The sequence below is a fragment of the Ailuropoda melanoleuca genome, chromosome 2 (genome assembly GCF_002007445.2).
Source record: "Ailuropoda melanoleuca isolate Jingjing chromosome 2, ASM200744v2, whole genome shotgun sequence".
Taxonomy (NCBI): domain Eukaryota; kingdom Metazoa; phylum Chordata; class Mammalia; order Carnivora; family Ursidae; genus Ailuropoda; species Ailuropoda melanoleuca.
In genome coordinates, this window is record NC_048219.1 from 104,974,084 (window position 1) to 104,980,083 (window position 6,000).

The following is a 6,000-nucleotide window of genomic DNA, read 5'->3' on the forward strand; positions in this document are numbered from 1 at the left end:
ATAGTGGAGGAGCCTGATGTGGGACTCGATTCCAGGACGCCGGGATCACTCCCTGAGCTGAAAGCAGACGTTTAACCGCTGTGCCACCCAGGTGCCCCACATTGATTAATTCTCTTATGTTGAACCAAACTTGCGTTGCTGGGATACATTGCACCTGGTCATGGTATGCAATCCTTTTTATATGTTGCTGGATTCGGTTTGCTAGTAATTTGCTAAGGATTTTTGTGTCTACATTCTTAAGAAATATTCGTCTGTAGTTTTTGTTTTTTGGGGTTTTTTTCCTTGTGATTTCTTTGTTTGCTTTTGGAATCAGGTAATACTAGCTCCACAAAATGAATTGGTCAATGTCTCTTTCTCTTTTTTCTTTGAAAGAGTTGGTGACGAATTGGCATTAAGTCTTCTTTAAACGCTTAGTACAATCCATCAGTGAAGTTGTCTGGGCTTTTCTTTGTTGGTAGATATATTTTTTTAAAGATTTTATTTATTTATTTGAGAGAGCATGAGAGCAGAAGGAGAAGGAGAGAATCTCAAGCAGACTCCCTGTTGATTGGAGAGCTCAAACCCAGGACCCAAAATCACAAACTGAGCTAAAATCAAAAGTTGGACACTTTAACTGACTGAGCCACCCAGGTACCCTTTGTTGATAGATTTTTTATTATTTACTCAATTTATTTTTTGCTTGTTATAGGTCTATTTAAATATTCTGCTTCTTGAATTCTTTTCAGTTTTTTTTTTCTAGGAATTTTAGTAAGTTGAGTTTTTCATCTTTCTTTTTTGGTCTGTCTAGATAAAGGTTTACCAATTTTCTTGATTTTTTTCAAATAACCAACTTTTGTTGTTGTTTTTGATCTTCTCTATTGTTTTTCTGGTTTTTTTATTTCATTTTTTTTCTACCGTAATTTCATTATTTCCTAACTTCTGGTTCCTTTGGCTTTAGTTTGATTCCCGCCACCTCCAGTTTCTCAAGGTGGAGGGTTAAGTTTTATTTGAGATCTTTCTTCTTTTTTAATGTAAGCATTTTTAGCTATACATTTCATTCTGAGCATTGCTTTTGCTACACCCATTTGTTTTAGTATGTTCTGTTTTCATTGTCATTCATATCAAAGTATCCTCTAATTTCCCTCATCAGTTTTTTTTTTTTAATCATTGGTTATTTGGGCTTTTTAGTATTTGTGTATCTGTAAATTTTTCAAATTTCCTTGTGTTATCAATTTCTAATTTTTCTCCGTTCAGTTGGAGAATATATTTTGTATAGTTTCAATCCTTTTAAATTTATGGACACTTATTTGATGGCATATACATATGGCCTATCCTGGAGAATGTTCTATGTGCACTTAAAAAGAATATGTATTTTGCTGTTGTTGTGTGAAGTGTTCTTTAGATGCCTGTTAAGTTTCGCTGGTTAAGTCTAGTGTTGTTCATTTCTTTGTTGATCTTGTCATTTTACCCATTATAGATACCGAGATACCGAGTATGCCTCTACTATTTTTGAATTGTCTATTTCTCCTTTTGATTTGTCATTTTTGCTTTATATATGCTGGGCCTGTGTTTCTAGGTTCACATATGTTCATAATTGTTATAACTTCGTATTGATTGACCCTTTTTTCATTATAAAATGTGCTGTTTTTCTGTAACAATTTTTATTTTAAAGTCTATTTTGTTTTCCATTAGTATAGCCACTTCAGCTCTCTTGTGGTTACTATTTGCATGATATATCTAGTTCCATGCTTTTGCTTACAACCTATTTGACTTCTTAAATCTAAAGTATGTCTCTCGTAGATATCATACAGTCAAATCATGTGGGTTGTTTTTTATTCTGCCAATCTTTGCATTTAAATTAGATAGTTTAAATCATTTACATGTAATGTAATTTCTGATAAGGTACAATTTAGTCTGCTATTTTGCAATTTATTTTTTATATCTTGAACATCTTTGTACGTTGTATGCCCATCAACACAGATTTATAATTATTGCTCTATGCTCTTGTCTTTAAAATCAGATAGGAGAAAAAGGGAGTTATAAACAAAAAATACATTTATACTGTTTTTTATATTTACCCCTATAGTTACCTTTACCTGTGCTCTTTCTTTTCCATGTGGACTTGATCTACTGTCTGGTGTCCTTTTATTTCAGCCTGGAGGTCTCCCTTTAGTATTTCTTACAGGACAGTTTTGCTAACAACAGATTCTTTCACTTTCTGTTTACCTGGGAATGTCCTAATTTCTTCTTCATTTTTGAAGGATAGCTTTCATGGAGCTAGAATTCTTGGCTGACAGTCTTCTTCTTTCATCACTTTTAATATATCATTCCACTAATTATAGACTCTGTGGTTTATGATAGAAATCAGTTTTTAATATTTTTAAAGATACCTTGTATGAAAGGAGTCACTACTTTCTTTCAGCATTTTTTCTTTGTCTTTGCCTTTTCAGTTTGATGATGTGTCTTGGTATGTATCTCTTTTGGTTCATCATACTTGGAGTCCACTGACCTTCTTGGATGTTTAAGGTTTTTTACTAAATTTGGGACGTTTTCAGTTATTATTTCTTCAAATATTCTTACTGCCCCTTTCTCTCTTTCCTCTTCTTCTGGACTCCCCATTATGCGTATGTTGGAATGCTTTATGATGTCCCACAGCTCTGAGGTTCTGTTGATTTTTCTTCATTCTTTTTCTCTTTCTCAGACTGGATCGTCTCAATTGATCTGTATTTAGGTTCTCTGATTGCGTATTCTGCCTTCTCAAATCTGCTGTTGAGCTGATTCAACATAATGCTGTTTAACATAATGGTTTAATATTTGTGTATTTTATGAAACGATCACCACAATAAGTTAGTTAATGTTCATTGCTATACATAATCACAGAATTTTTTTCCTTGTGATTAGAACTTTTAAGATCTACCCTCTTAGCCATTTCCAAATATATAATGCAGTATTATTAACTACAGTCATCATGCTGTACACTACACCCTCAGTCACTATACTTTTGAACTCCATAGTTCTTACTTGGTCCACATTCATAATTTTTATCTTTTATTGATACTCTCTATTCAGTGAGAAATCATTTTTATACATTATTTCCTTAAGCTTGGTTTCCCTTAGTTCTTTGAACCTACGTAAAATAGCTGAGTTAAAATCTTTTGTCTAGTAAGTCTAACATTGGGGCTTACCCAGGGACGGTTCCTATTGATTTCTTTTTCTGTGTGTGTATGGGCTATAGTTTCTTGCTACTTTTTTTCCTTTCCTGTTATTTGTTATGTCCTGTAACTTTTAGATTGAAACTGGACATTTTAATATGGAAACTCTGGAAATCAGATTATCTTCTTACCTCTCCCATCTCCCATGGGTTTGTTGCTGTTACTGTTTTGGGGGTTGTTTGTTTGTTTAGTGACTTCTGAATTAATTCTGTAAAGCCTGTCTTCTTTGGTGTATATGGTCACTGAAGTCTCTGCTCAGTTAGCTTAAGTGACAGCTAACAGTTAGACAGATTTCCTTAATCACCTGAAACCAGTATGTCCCCGAGTATTTGCTAAAGAGTTCTGTATGCATGTTTGGCACATGCCTTCAACATTTGGCCAGGTGTTGACAGCCAACACAAATTAGCATTTGTGTTTAGGACATTGCAATTTGCTGGAATTTACTGGAAGGGTGGATATTTGGATGGGGTAAGAAATGAGGTTATCGGGTAAACAAAGGTAAAATGTTAAAGGGCTTTGCCTACCATTTTAAGGAATGTGGCCTCTATATGGAGGGCCAAGGGTGCCATTTTATTTATTTATTTTTAGGGAAGTGATGTTTGTATTCTTTTATATGGTTGTCAGTCAGTGGAGACTGTGGTTATGACCACAGTGGAGAGAGAAGAGAGGCTCAGGAAAAAAACCCAAGGTTTATTTTACTCACAAGTCCTAGAGGCAGGAGATATAGCATGCCACAGAGGGCCACATGGGAAAGCCACTAGGGTTGTCAGGAGGTAGAAGTTAAGAGTGAAGGGAAGGTTTAGGCCATGGGCTTTATTGGGGATTCCATGGGAAAGGCAAGGCGGGGCAGAGTAAACACGTAGGACTGGCTAATTTGAATCATTTTGATGGTCTCTAAGCTATAGGTGTAATTCCCTACTTGTCTGGTTCCTGTCCCTGCTAGAGGAAGTACAATTCTGCATTGGTTAGTTTGCCTATCAGAGACATAGTCCCAGCTGGGCCTTTTGCTATCTCTAAGAATTGGCTAGCCCCGGGGAAGGCAGTGTGTCCCCAAACAGAAAGCTTTTTTAAGATGTAAATACATCATAATATATAGAAAATTAAAACTATTTATAATATAGTTTGGCTTGGGTAATGTGGAGAATGAACTGCTCCACATATGCCTTTGGGGACTGGTTAATGATTATTTCTGTTCTACCTTTCACTTCAAATAAAAAAATATGATTGTTTTCTATCCCCAAAAGGAGCTTTGTGCTCCCTATTTCTTGAAAATCCTTATAAACAGCAGTTCTGGTTTTGTGGAAAGAGACAACCACAAATCACTTCTACTGTTCAAAATTATTCTGCGAGTATATGTTTCAAAATGAAACCTATATTTATTGTGCCTTCTGATAAAAGTTATGTTAAGAAAGGAGCAAATAGAATTTTGCATGGGAAGAACTATTGTTCTCATACAGAAATCTATATTGAATATCTGTATCATGTTGAACATCTGTATTGTTTCTTGTGTTTCAAAATGTGGCTGAAAAGCTTCCCAAAGGGCAGGTAATTAAGTGGGTGTAGATAGCTCTGCTATACTATGAAGATTATAGTGGCTCTTCTCATTATGATCACTGTCAGCAGAATCAGGTAACTGCATGCCTATTGATCAGGTCACTGTCCCGAACACAGCATTTTCGGTGGGATTGGGGATTATTCCTGAGCCGTATTGCTGTTCCTCCTGATGTTGCTCCAGCCTTTTCATCTGTTTTTTTCTGTACTGTACTACTTTATTCAAATTCCAGGAAGAAGGGGAAAAAAATAAGAAAACTGACTTCAGAGTTAGCCACTTACTTGTGATAATTTAAAAATAATTTAAAAAGCAGCTAACAATTATCACATGTTTGCCATGTGCGAACCTCCTTACAGATCTTATCTCATCCACTACTTGAAACTTATGAGGTAGGTGCTATTATAATACATTTTAGGAAACTGAAGCATAGACCCCATTACCTTTGGTGAAATTTCAACCTCTCATCTTTTCTTTTATAAAATGGGGATGATATCTATTGTTCACTAAATTTTCTTAAGTGAGGAAATGTGTGTAAAGTCTTTCGCATCTGATAGGTGCTTGATGAATGGTAGCTGGACTGACCATATATGGCCTTTTGTGTGACCTTGATATACACATGATGGAATTACTTCTCAGATGGAGAAAAACAGTTTCCTCTCTAGGCTCCCAAGAATTTCCTTATCTTCTCATTGCTTGCTTCATTCATTATCTACCCTGATTGTATCCTGAAGTGGTTCCCTACGGTGGTGTTTTTTTTTTTTCTTTCTTCTCATTGAAAAGGAAAGTGTTATCAAAAAAAGCTTAGAGGACCTCTCCAGAATGAAATTACACCAGAGACACAAGTTATTTGACTGTGGGGGGAAATGAAAGGAACCCACTGCTCCCAGGATTCCAAAGCCCTACATCCCACCATTCTCTTCCCAGTGGAGTCACACAGACTACATTTACCTGTGAACTCTAGAATGATTGCAAAAGGGTGATGGCCAAAGAATAAAAATCAGAGGAGATTACACAAGAACTTCGGTGATACTGAACCTTTCCCGAAGGGAGAAGCCCAAAGGACAGCTCCCCAGGGCAAGAGGCTCAGCATCCTAGTCTCCAGACCCAATCACGTGGGCTGGTGGGGCTCTCTGGTTGGCTCAAAGGCATGTTAACCGAGGCCCTTTCAACGGCAATGAGTGGCTGTCCCACATGAGCCCCTGCTCATATTTGGTTTCACCAACCAGACATCCTGAATGATTCACTTTCCCGAAGTTT